A 14,593-nucleotide genomic window follows, 5' to 3' on the forward strand; every position below is an offset into this window, starting at 1 on the left:
ATACTTGCATATTTACATTGCTCCAGATGACATTTTACCAGCACTGCAGTGAGCTGCAATGCCTGTGTGTGTGTGTGTGTGTGTGTGTGTGTGTGTGTGTGTGTGTGTTGATATTTGATGATGTTTCTACAGTTGCTTGAGTATGACTGACAAATACGCTTACTTTATTTGCTATTAAAATAGCAGTTAGTCCAGTTTGTATACAATGCTGCACAGGCTATACTCCTCCTGTTTTAGGGAGTAATATACAGGGTTTCCCAAAATGATCTTTAAAATTTTGATCACTGATATTTCAGAAATGGGGTAGGTAGAAAGGTGTCATTTGCAACATAATGTTCACACAAACAAATACACACACACACACACACACACACACACACACACACACTAGCACACACACACACACCTAAAGTTTTTTGTTTTTTGGCTTTGCAGGTTAGTTATTGACTACAGCACCCATCTCCAGGAATGTTTGATATAGACCAGATCTGACTCCCAGGTCCAGCAGATCTTTGGGACTTGTTACAGAAGCACACCACCATCATGTTCAACCATCAGGCACTAGTATATGGGGCATAAGGAAGCTGCTCACATTGAAACAATGGTTGGGCACGTTCATGAGGAAAGGCTGGGCCAGGCATAGGAAGAACCAGAATGTGCTTAGATATCCTGCATACTACAGGTGGTGTACTCATTGAACTCCTCTAAATGAAAACTAAAATTTTAGGTGTGTGTGAACATTATGCTTCAAACCACATTTTTTTACCTATCTCCATTTCTGAAATATATATAAGTAAAGTCATAAAGGAAAAGACAGATTTGGACTAAGAGTACCTGGTGTCTGAAATGTGCCTTGTGAAAGTGATAAAAATTATGTTGATCATAGTTGGTGTTCATGACACATAATGCCATAAAAACTAAAACTAAACTTTGCTTGAAGAGGCCATGAAGGCCCGACAGTAACGACTGGCCGCCATGTCATCCTCAGCCCACAGGTGTCACTCGATGCAGATATGTAGATACAATGCCATGGGATCTAGACAAATATGCTGTGGTTAAGTACAGACATGAAAATTTTTAATACTCATCTTGATGGTAGAAAACTCTTTACCAGGCTTCATAAAACAGCTTATGGAGAACTCAACAAGTCACCATTTTTCAACAAAGACAATGGGTACTTACTTCAACATTGCTCAGTGCTCTGTGAGATAATCAGGCAACTATCCAAAGTCAAGAAAAACAATAATTTTCTGTTCAGAGAACAGTTGTTCAACCAAGAAAACTGTGGCTGCATTTTCTTTTTTCCATTTGATGTAGTTTGTTACAGAGTTATGCTTACACACAACTGGCAACACCACAGCAGTCCCCTGTCTGATTAAGTGAATTATTCAGTTTATCTTAAAAACAAAGATGATGTGACTTACCATACAAAAGCGCTGGCAGGTCGATAGACACACAAACAAACACAATCATACACACAAAATTCCAGCTTTCGCAACCAATGGTTGCTTCATCAGGAAAGAGGGAAGGAGAGGGAAAGACGAAAGGATGTGGGTTTTAAGGGAGAGGGTAAGGAGTCATTCCAATCCCGGGAGTGGAAAGACTTACCTTGGGGGAAAAAAGGACGGGTATACACTCGCACACACACCCATATCCAACCACACATACACAGACACAAGCAGACATTTGTAAAGGCAAAGAGATTCGGCAGAGATGTCAGTCGAGGCAGAAGTACAGAGGCAAAGATGTTGTTGAAAGACAGGTGAGGTATGAGCGGCGGCAACTTGAAATTAGCGGAGGTTGAGGCCTGGTGGATAATAAGAAGAGAGGATATACTGAAGGGGAAGTTCCCATCTCCGGAGTTCTGACGGGTTGGTGTTAGTGGGAAGTATCCAGATAACCCGGACGGTGTAACACTGTGCCAAGATGTGCTGGCCGTGCACCAAGGCATGTTTAGCCACAGGGTGATCCTCATTACCAACAAACACTGTCTGCCTGTATCCATTCATGCGAATGGACAGTTTGTTGCTGGTCATTCCCACATAGAAAGCTTCACAGTGTAGGCAGGTCAGTTGGTAAATCACGTGGGTGCTTTCACACGTGGCTCTGCCTTTGATCGTGTACACCTTCCGGGTTACAGGACTGGAGTAGGTGGTGGTGGGAGGGTGCATGGGACAGGTTTTACATCGGGGGCGGTTACAAGGGTAGGAGCCAGAGGGTAGAGAAGGTGGTTTGGGGATTTCATAGGGATGAACTAACAGGTTACGAAGGTTAGGTGGACGGCAGAAAGACACTCTTGGTGGAGTGGGGAGGATTTCATGAAGGATGGATCTCATTTCAGGGCAGGATTTGAGGAAGTCGTATCCCTGCTGGAGAGCCACATTCAGAGTCTGATCCAGTCCCGGAAAGTATCCTGTCACAAGTGGGGCACTTTTGTGGTTCTTCTGTGGGAGGTTCTGGGTTTGAGGGGATGAGGAAGTGGCTCTGGTTATTTGCTTCTGTACCAGGTCGGGAGGGTAGTTGCGGGATGCGAAAGCTGTTTTCAGGTTGTTGGTGTAATGGTTCAGGGATTCCGGACTGGAGCAGATTCGTTTGCCACAAAGACCTAGGCTGTAGGGAAGGGACCGTTTGATGTGGAATGGGTGGCAGCTGTCATAATGGAGGTACTGTTGCCTGTTGGTGGGTTTGATGTGGACGGACGCGTGAAGCTGGCCATTGGACAGATGGAGGTCAACATCAAGGAAAGTGGCATGGGATTTTGAGTAGGACCAGGTGAATCTGATGGAACCAAAGGAGTTGAGGTTGGAGAGGAAATTCTGGAGTTCTTCTTCACTGTGAGTCCAGATCATGAAGATGTCATCAATAAATCTGTACCAAACTTTGGGTTGGCAGGCCTGGGTAACCAAGAAGGCTTCCTCTAAGCGACCCATGAATAGGTTGGCATACGAGGGGGCCATCCTGGTACCCATGGCTGTTCCCTTTAATTGTTGGTATGTCTGGCCTTCAAAAGTGAAGAAGTTGTGGGTCAGGATGAAGCTGGCTAAGGTGATGAGGAAAGAGGTTTTAGGTAGGGTGGCAGGTGATCGGCGTGAAAGGAAGTGCTCCATCGCAGCGAGGCCCTGGACGTGCGGAATATTTGTGTATAAGGAAGTGGCATCAATGGTTACAAGGATGGTTTCCGGGGGTAACAGATTGGGTAAGGATTCCAGGCGTTCGAGAAAGTGGTTGGTGTCTTTGATGAAGGATGGGAGACTGTATGTAATGGGTTGAAGGTGTTGATCTACGTATGCAGAGATACATTCTGTGGGGGCTTGGTAACCAGCTACAATGGGGCGGCCAGGATGATTGGGTTTGTGCATTTTAGGAAGAAGGTAGAAGGTAGGGGTGCGGGGTGTCGGTGGGGCCAGGAGGTTGATGGAGACAGGTGAAAGGTTTTGTAGGGGGCCTAAGGTTCTGAGGATTCCTTGAAGCTCCGCCTGGACATCAGGAATGGGATTACCTTGGCAAACTTTGTATGTGGTGTTGTCTGAGCTGACACATTACATGTTATAGATATTTCCTACAACTGCCAAGAAAGCACTGTGTGCAATGTGATAGCAAGCTGATAACACATTTAGACCATTGCAGTAATTTTGAAATTAATCTGTGGCAGTATCTTAAAGTGGTACAGACCTAGAAGGTGCAAAATAACTAATGTTGAATAAGTTACGGATGACAACTTTTTTTAACATTGGTGGAAGGTAGGAGTTAATCATTTCAGTACTTAAAAAGATCCATTTTCATTTCCATGGTCATCTTCACACATATCATAATGATAATAGTAGGCTGGTATTAATTTACAGCATCCTTGTTTGTATCTTAGTTTAATAATACTACCAGAAGATATTTAAAAACTGATATTAAACCCATTTCAGCATCAAAATCTATGAAATAACATGTTTCATTTATTTTGATTCATATAAACATATTCTAAAAAAATACAAACATTGCTTTTTTAATTACATCCTAAACTATATACGATAATAATAAGCACTGTGACACCAAGCAAATACCTATGTGATAAATTTTTTTATCTCTGCTGTAAATTTTATTTACTTCTCCTAAGGAATTCTTTTAAAAAGTAGTCTGTCACATCAAGAAGATACTTCCTTAACTTATGTGTAAATAAAGGTTTATTATCTTTCACACATTTAATGATTCTAGGTAAAGAACTGCAGATTTTAGTACTAGTATATTTTACTCTCTTCATGCTACTAACAAATGCACGCTCTCTCTCTCTCTCTCTCCCTCTCTCTCTCTCTCTCTCACACACACACACACACACACACACACACACAAGGGAGAGGGTAAGGAGTCATTCCAATCCCAGGAGCGGAAAGACTTACCTTAGGGGGTAAAAGGACTGGTATACACTCGCGCACACACACACATATCCATCCGCACATGCACAGACACAAGCAGACATTTGTAAAGGCAAAGAGTTTGGGCAGAGATGTCAGTCGGGCGGAAGTAAAGAGGCAAAGATGTTGTTGAAAGACAGGTGAGGTATGGGCGGCGGCAAATTGAAATTGGCAGAGATTGAGGCCTGGCGGATAACGAGAAGAGAGGATATACTGAAGGGGAAGTTCCCATCTCCGGAGTTCTGACGGGTTGGTGTTAGTGGGAAGTATCCAGATAACCCGGATGGTGTAACACTGTGCCAAGATGTGCTGGCCGTGCACCAAGGCATGTTTAGCCACAGGGTGATACTCATTACCAACAAACACTGTCTGCCTGCGTCCATTCATGTGAATGGACAGTTTGTTGCTGGTCATTCCCACATAGAAAGCTTCACATTGTAGGCAGGTCAGTTGGTAAATCACGTGGGTGCTTTCACACGTGGCTCTGCCTTTGATCGTGTACACCTTCCGGGTTACAGGGCACCTTCCCTACCCTCTGGCTCCTACCCATGTAACCGCCCCCGATGTAAAACCTGTCCCATGCACCCTCCCACCACCACCTACTCCAGTCCTGTAACCCGGAAGGTGTACATGATCAAAGGCAGAGCCACATGTGAAAGCACCCACGTGATTTACCAACTGACCTGCCTACACTATGAAGCTTTCTATGTGGGAATGACCAGCAACAAACTGTCCATTCGCATGAATGGACACAGGCAGACAGTTTTTGTTGGTAATGAGGATCACCCTGTGGCTAAACATGCCTTGGTGCACGGCCAGCACATCTTGGCACAGTGTTACACCGTCCAGGTTATCTGGATACTTCCCACTAACACCAACCTATCCGAACTCCAGAGATGGGAACTTGCCCTTCAGTATATCTTGTCTTCTTGTATCCGCCAGGCCTCAATCTCCGCTAATTTCAATTTGCCGCCGCCCATACCTCACCTCTCTTTCAACAACATCATTGCCTCTTTACATCCGCCCGACTGACATCTCTGCCCAAACTCTTTGCCTTTACAAATGTCTGCTTGTGTGTGTGTATGTGCAGATGGATATGTGTGTGTGTGTGCGCGAGTGTATACCTGTCCTTTTTTTCTTTTTTCCCCCTAAGGTAAGTCTTTCCGCTCCTGGGATTGGAATGACTCCTTACCCTCTCCCATAAAACCCACATCCTTTCGTCTTTCCCTCTCCTTCCCTCTTTCCTGATGAGGCAACAGTTTGTTGCGAAAGCTTGAATTTAGTGTGTGTTTGTGTTTGTTTGTGTGTCTATAGACCTGCCAGCACTTTCGTTCGGTAATTCACATCACTTACCAAACGAAAGTGCTGGCAGGTCGATACACACACAAACATACACACGAAATTCTAGCTTTCGCAACCAACGGTTGATTCGTCAGGAAAGAGGGAAGGAGAGGGAAAGACGAAAGGATGTGGGTTTTAAGGGAGAGGGTGAGGAGTCATTCCAATCCCGGGAGCGAAAAAACTTACCTTGGGGGAAAAAAAGGACAGGTACACACTCGCACACACACACACATATCCATCCGCACATACACAGACACAAGCAGACATTTGTAAAGGCCTTCTGTATGCTACAAACTTTTAACTGTAGGTGTATACTTTTGTGTAATTTGAACAATGGAAAATCCAGGGTGGAATGTAGCATTATTATGAAAAGGGAAGTTGCTACTCACCATATAGCAGAGATGCTGAGTTGCAGAGAGGCACAACAGAAAGGCTGTCACAAAATGAGCTTTCGGCCAACAAGGCCTTTATCGAAAATAAACAATCTCTCTCTCTCTCTCTCTCTCTCTCTCTCTCCCTCTCTCCCTCCCTCTCTCTCTCTCTCTCTCTCTCTCTCTCCTCTCTCTCTCTCTCACACACACACACACATATAACACACACACACACACATATATATATATATATATATACACTCCTGGAAATTGAAATAAGAACACCGTGAATTCATTGTCCCAGGAAGGGGAAACTTTATTGACACATTCCTGGGGTCAGATACATCACATGATCACACTGACAGAACCACAGGCACATAGACACAGGCAACAGAGCATGCACAATGTCGGCACTAGTACAGTGTATATCCACCTTTCGCAGCAATGCAGGCTGCTATTCTCCCATGGAGACGATCATAGAGATGCTGGATGTAGTCCTGTGGAACGGCTTGCCATGCCATTTCCACCTGGTGCCTCAGTTGGACCAGCGTTCGTGCCAGACGTGCAGACCGTGTGAGACGACGCTTCATCCAGTCCCAAACATGCTCAATGGGGGACAGATCCGGAGATCTTGCTGGCCAGGGTAGTTGACTTACACCTTCTAGAGCACGTTGGGTGGCACGGGATACATGCGGACGTGCATTGTCCTGTTGGAACAGCAAGTTCCCCTGCCGGTCTAGGAATGGTAGAACAATGGGTTCGATGACGGTTTGGATGTACCGTGCACTATTCAGTGTCCCCTCGACGATCACCAGTGGTGTACGGCCAGTGTAGGAGATCGCTCCCCACACCATGATGCCGGGTGTTGGCCCTGTGTGCCTCGGTCGTATGCAGTCCTGATTGTGGCGCTCACCTGCACGGCGCCAAACACGCATACGACGATCATTGGCACCAAGGCAGAAGCGACTCTCATCGCTGAAGACGACACGTCTCCATTCGTCCCTCCATTCACGCCTGTCGCGACACCACTGGAGGCGGGCTGCACGATGTTGGGGCGTGAGCGGAAGACGGCCTAACGGTGTGCGGGACCGTAGCCCAGCATCTTGGAGACGGTTGCGAATGGTCCTCGCCGATACCCCAGGAGCAACAGTGTCCCTAATTTGCTGGGAAGTGGCGGTGCGGTCCCCTACGGCACTGCGTAGGATCCTACGGTCTTGGCGTGCATCCGTGCGTCGCTGCGGTCCGGTCCCAGGTCGACGGGCACGTGCACCTTCCGCCGACCACTGGCGACCACATCGATGTACTGTGGTGACCTCACGCCCCACGTGTTTAGCAATTCGGCGGTACGTCCACCCGGCCTCCCGCATGCCCACTATACGCCCTCGCTCAAAGTCCGTCAACTGCACATATGGTTCACGTCCACGCTGTCGCGGCATGCTACCAGTGTTAAAGACTGCGATGGAGCTCCGTATGCCACGGCAAACTGGCTGACACTGACGGCGGTGGTGCACAAATGCTGCGCAGCTAGCGCCATTCGACGGCCAACACCGCGGTTCCTGGTGTGTCCGCTGTGCCGTGCGTGTGATCATTGCTTGTACAGCCCTCTCGCAGTGTCCGGAGCAAGTATGGTGGGTCTGACACACCGGTGTCAATGTGTTCTTTTTTCCATTTCCAGGAGTGTATATATATATATATATATATATATATATATATATATATATATATATATATATATATATATATACCAACTGACCTGCCTACACTGTGACGCATTCTATGTGGGAATGACCAGCAACAAACTGTCCATTCGCATGAATGGACACAGGCAGACAGTGTTTGTTGGTAATGAGGATCACCCTGTGGCTAAACATGCCTTGGTGCACGGCCAGCATATCTTCGCACAGTGTTACACCGTCCGGGTTATCTGGATACTTCCCACTAACACCAACCTATCCGAACTCCGGAGATGGGAACTTGTCTTCAATATATCCTCTCTTCCCGTTATCCAGCAGGCCTCAATCTCCGCTAATTTCAAGTTGCCGCCACTCATACCTCACCTGTCATTCAAGAACATCTTTGCCTCTGCACTTCTGCCTCGACTGACCTCTCTGCCCAAACTCTTTGCCTCTGTATATGTCTGCTTGTGTCTGTATATGTGTGGATGGATATGTATGTGTGTGCGAGTGTATACCCGTCCTTTTTTCCCCCTAAGGTAAGTCTATTCGCTCCCGGGATTGGAATGACTCCTTACCCTCTCCCTTAAAACCCAAATCCTTTCGTCTTTCCCTCTCCTTCCCTCTTTCCTGACGAGGCAACCGTTGGTAGCGGAAGCTAGAATTTTGTGTGTATGTTTGTGTTTGTTTGTGTGTCTATCGACGTGCCAGCGCTTTCGTTTGGTAAGTCACATCATCTTTGTTTTTAGATATATTTTTTTCCCACGTGGAATGTTTCCTTCTATATATATATATATATATATATATATATATATATATATATATATATATATATATATATATATAAAACAAAGATGATGTGACTTACCAAATGAAAGTGCTGGCAAGTCGACAGATACACAAACATACAAACAAAATTCAAGCTTTCACAACAAACTGTTGCCTCATCAGGAAAGAGGGGAAAGGATGTGGGTATTAAGGAAGAGGGTAAGGAGTCATTCCAATCCCGGGAGCGGAAAGACTTACCTTAGGGGGAAAAAAGGACGGGTATACACTCGCACACACACACATATCCATCCACACATATACAGACACAAGCAGACATATTTAAAGACAAAGAATTTGGGCAGAGATGTCAGTCGAGGCGGAAGTGCAGAGGCAAAGATGTTGTTGAATGACAGGTGAGGTATGAGTGGCGGCAACTTGAAATTAGTGGAGAATGAGGCCTGGTGGGTAACGGGAAGAGAGGATATATTGAAGAGCAAGTTCCCATATCCGGAGTTCGGATAGGTTGGTGTTGGTGGGAATTATCCAGATAACCCGGACGGTGTAACACTGTGCCAAGATGTGCTGGCCGTGCACCAAGGCATGTTTAGCCACAGGGTGATCCTCATTACCAACAAACACTGTCTGCCTGTGCCCATTCATGCGAATGGATAGTTTGTTGCTGGTCATTCCCACATAGAATGCTTCACAGTGTAGGCAGGTCAGTTGGTAAATCACGTGGGTGCTTTCACACGTGGCTCTGCCGTTGATCGTGTACACCTTCCGGGTTACAGGACTGGAGTAGGTGGTGGTGGGAGGGTGCATGGGACAGGTTTTACACCGGGGGCGGTTACAAGGATAGGAGCCAGAGGGTAGTGAAGGTGGTTTGGGGAGTTCATAGGGATGAACTAACAGGTTACGAAGGTTAGGTGGACGGCAGAAAGACACTCTTGGTGGAGTGGGGAGGATTTCATGAAGGATGGATCTCATTTCAGGGCAGGATTTGAGGAAGTCGTATCCCTGCTGGAGAGCCACATTCAGAGTCTGGTCCAGTCCCGGAAAGTATCCTGTCACAAGTGGGGCACTTTTGTGGTTCTTCTGTGGGAGGCACTGGGTTTGAGGGGATGAGGAAGTGGCTCTGGTTATTTGCTTCTGTAGCAGGTTGGGAGGGTAGTTGCGGGATGCGAAAGCTGTTGTCAGGTTGTTGGTGTAATGGTTCAGGGATTCCGGACTGGAACAGATTCGTTTGCTACGAAGACCTAGGCTGAAGGGAAGGGACCGTTTGATGTGGAATGGGTGGCAGCTGTCATAATGTAGGTGCTGTTGCATGTTGGTGGGTTTGATGTGGTCGGACGTGTGAAGCTGGCCATTGGACAGATGGAGGTCAACGTCAAGGAAAGTGGCGTGGGATTTGGAGTAGGACCAGGTGAATCTGATCTGGTAACCAGATTCAACCAAACAGCCCTCGTCAAAGATTTACTGTCCTACACTCGTACTCTCTGCTGGAAATATCACTTTGCCACGAAGAAAAATGATCCTAATCCTACTCCTAATGATCCAACCCCCCAAGACACCATCCAAATTGAACCCTGCCTGGAACAGTTCCGTCCTCCGTCGCAGTGGGACCCACCTCCTCTTCCTCAAAATCACCCTCTCCAAACCTTCCAGGAATTTCTGACTTCCAGCCTTGCATCTCAATCCTTCTTGAAAAACCTTTATCCTACTTCCAACATCACCACTGCTGAAGCCCAGGCTACCCGTGATCTGAAGGCTGACCGATCCATCGTCATTCTTCCGGCGGACAAGGGTTCCACGACCGTGGTACTTGATCATCGGGAATATGTGGCTGAGGGTCTGCGTCAGCTTTCAGACAACACCACATACAAAGTTTGCCAAGGTAACCCCATTCCCGATGTCCAGGCGGAGCTTCAAGGAATCCTCAGAACCTTAGGCCCCCTACAAAACCTTTCACCTGACTCCATCAACCTCCTGACCCCACCGACACCCCGCACCCCTACCTTCTACCTTCTTCCTAAAATCCACAAACCCAATCATCCCGGCCGCCCCATTGTAGCTAGTTACCAAGCCCCCACAGAACGGATCTCTGCCTACGTAGATCAACACCTTCAACCCATTAGATGCAGTCTCCCATCCTTCATCAAAGACACCAACCACTTTCTCGAATGCCTGGAATCCTTACCCAATCTGTTACCCCCGGAAACCATCCTTGTAACCATTGATGCCACTTCCTTATACACAAATATTCCGCACGTCCAGGGCCTCGCTGCGATGGAGCACTTCCTTTCACGCCGATCACCTGCCACCCTACCTAAAACCTCTTTCCTCATCACCTTAGCCAGCTTCATCCTGACCCACAACTTCTTCACTTTTGAAGGCCAGACATACCAACAATTAAAGGGAACAGCCATGGGTACCAGGATGGCCCCCTCGTACGCCAACCTATTCATGGGTCGCTTAGAGGAAGCCTTCTTGGTTACCCAGGCCTGCCAACCCAAAGTTTGGTACAGATTTATTGATGACATCTTCATGATCTGGACTCACAGTGAAGAAGAACTTCAGAATTTCCTCTCCAACCTCAACTCCTTTGGTTCCATCAGATTCACCTGGTCCTACTCAAAATCCCATGCCACTTTCCTTGACATTGACCTCCACCTGTCCAATGGCCAGCTTCACACGTCCGTCCACATCAAACCCACCAACAAGCAACAGTACCTGCATTATGACAGCTGCCACCCATTCCACATCAAATGGTCCCTTCCCTACAGCCTAGGTCTTCGTGGCAAACGAATCTGCTCCAGTCCGGAATCCCTGAACCATTACACCAACAACCTGACAACAGCTTTCGCATCTCGCTACTACCCTCCCGACCTGGTACAGAAGTAAATAACCAGAGCCACTTCCTCATCCCCTCGAACCCAGAATCCCCCACAGAAGAACCACAAAAGTGCCCCACTTGTGACAGGATACTTTCCGGGACTGGACCAGACTCTGAATGTGGCTCTCCAGCAGGGATACGACTTCCTCAAATCCTGCCCTGAAATGAGATCCATCCTTCATGAAATCCTCCCCACTCCACCAAGAGTGTCTTTCCGCCGTCCACCTAACCTTCGTAACCTGTTAGTTCATCCCTATGAAATCCCCAAACCACCTTCCCTACCATCTGGCTCCTATCCTTGTAACGGCCCCCGGTGTAAAACCTGTCCCATGCACCCTCCCACCACCACCTACTCCAGTCCTGTAACCCGGAAGGTGTACACGATCAAAGGCAGAGCCACATGTGAAAGCACCCACGTGATTTACCAACTGACCTGCCTACACTGTGACGCATTCTATGTGGGAATGACCAGCAACAAACAGTCCATCCGCATGAATGGACACAGGCAGACAGTGTTTGTTGGTAATGAGGATCACCCTGTGGCTAAACATGCCTTGGTGCACGGCCAGCACATCTTGGCACAGTGTTACACCGTCCGGGTTATCTGGATACTTCCCACCAACACCAACCTATCCGAACTCCAGAGATGGGAACTTGCTCTTCAATATATCCTCTCTTCCCGTTACCCACCAGGCCTCAATCTCCGCTAATTTCACGTTGCCGCCACTCATACCTCACCTGTCATTCAACATCATCTTTGCCTCTTCACTTCCGCCTCGACTGACATCTCTGCCCAAACTTTAAATATGTCTGCTTGTGTCTGTATATGTGTGGATGGAAATGTGTGTGTGTGCGAGTGTATACCTCCCCTTTTTCCCCCTAAGGTAAGTCTTTCCGCTCCCGGGATTGGAATGACTCCTTACCCTCTCCCTTAAAACCCACATCCTTTCGTCTTTCCCTCTCCTTCCCCTCTTTCCTGATGAGGCAACAGTTTGTTGCGAAAGCTTGAATTTTGTGTGTGTGTTTGTGTTTGTTTGTGTGTCTATCGACCTGCCAGCGCTTTCATTCGGTAAGTCACATCATCTTTATTTTTAGATATATATTTTTCCCACGTGGAATGTTTCCCTGTGTGTGTGTGTGTGTGTGTGTGTGTGTGTGTGTGTGTGTTAGAGAGAGAGAGAGAGAGAGAGAGAGAGAGAGAGAGAGAGAGAGAGAGAGAGATTGTCTATTTTCGATAAAGGCCTTGTTGGCTGAAAGCTCATTTTGTGACAGCCTTTCTGTTGTGCCTCTCTGCAACTCAGCATCTCTGCTATATGGTGAGTAGCAACTACCCTTTTCATAATAATGCTACATTCCACCCTGGATTTTCCATTGCTCAAATTACGAAAAAGTATACACCTACAGTTAAAAGTTTGTAGCATACAGATGACTTTGCTAATTCACAACTGTTGCTTGACTTTGCTGCAATACAATCTTTGCAGGGACCTCGTCAACATTCCCTAATTGTAATTCAAGTACGAAACTTTGAAGCATTTCCTTCCATTAATTTTGTTTATTATGATTTCTTTAACTCCTTCATTTATTACATGTTTACTTACATGTCAGCAAGTTTAGTCATCTGATACTGGCACTATGAGTTATGTTGTGTGAAAGTATCTTGACGGGGTCATTCTATGGTTGGCACACCTTCTCATAAAAGTGGCAAGCTTTTAAAGATACTTGCTTGAGGGGCGGAATAGGAGGAAATGGTGGGGTTGAGGGTGGCAGGGTAAGGGGGGGGGAGGAGGAATGACTTTGTGACTTGCTGCAGTTATGCTGTGAGCAAGTTGCATGGCAAGTGATGTACCAGTCTCAGTGCATGATTCTTGACTATGTACTCTATATGAGCAGGAGATAGGGTCTGCTGCACTGCCCCTTAAACAATGACAGCATAGTCAACGTCTGGCTGGAAGACTGACTTATGAAGTATAATTGCTACCAATGTATTCTGGCAACACCGATTAAGAGTTTAGTAGCAGGTAGAACACTTGAGGTGACCCAGTGGCTTCATCCATAGTTCCTGGCTGTTAACTAAGTGTCTATCATGATGCTGATGTGATGTGATGTGCAGTTTTGGAGTTTCATGAATGAGAACAGACTGTTGCTTTGCTGGAATGCTCCATTTGCTGACATAAATGGTTTGGCTTTTGTCTGCATTGGAAGCCAAGTACCATTGTAGGGCCCAGAATGTTAAGTGATCTATGGCGCCTTGGATTTTTCGGTGTTTGCCAAATGATCATGCTCTATTCAAAGATAGTTCTGTCATTGGCATACAGCGTGAGGTAGATGTAGTGTGTGATTAATATGTTGCTGGTGACAAAATTGTAGAGGATTGGCCCTAGCACTGACCATAGCAAACTGCTAGCTTACTGATACTGCAAATGCTAGCATACTGATACTGCAAACTGAGATGATCCCACACTGGATGTGTAGATGAAGTGGTCTTCTTCAGTTGTATATCCCAAGGAATCTCCATTAAAACAGCTTGAGAATGTCATTGTGTTACTCTGTCAGAAACATGAGACATTTCCAGGAAGACAGTCCCACAGTATTCCCAACAGTCTATTGTACCTATCACTCCCTCCACCAGCCACGAAAGTTGGACAGAAACCCAAACTTCTCATCACAAAAAATGAGTTTCACCTGCATGTGTTCCCATAGTTTCTGCGCGTATAGCCTCTCAAACAGCTCTGAAATGACAGGCAGATTAGTTGATAACTCTTTGGTAGCCACAGATCTTTCCCCAGCTTTGTTGTGGCTACTGTCTCAAAATGTTTGCATACTTACAGTTAGTGGCCAGTATGGAGGATGTAGCTGAAAGCAGCTGCAATGTAATGGGTCATATTTCAGTGCAGCTACTTCAGATGTTGGTTGGTTAGCCGGCAGGTCCTAGAGCCCTTCTGGTATGAGGGCAAGCTGATAATCCACATCTTGTGGAATAATGGTGTCAATTGTGGTGCTGACAGCCTTTCCAACCAAAAAATGTGACAGTCACTCCTTAATCAGCTGGGTTCACTGGTTGTTTGATGTGGGAAGAAATTTTGTGGTGAATACATCCTTCAGAGCATTGCCTTTGTATCTGTTTTTGTAATACATCATCCCGTGCCA

The sequence above is a fragment of the Schistocerca nitens genome, chromosome 2 (assembly GCF_023898315.1).
Source record: "Schistocerca nitens isolate TAMUIC-IGC-003100 chromosome 2, iqSchNite1.1, whole genome shotgun sequence".
Classification (NCBI taxonomy): Eukaryota; Metazoa; Arthropoda; class Insecta; order Orthoptera; family Acrididae; genus Schistocerca; species Schistocerca nitens.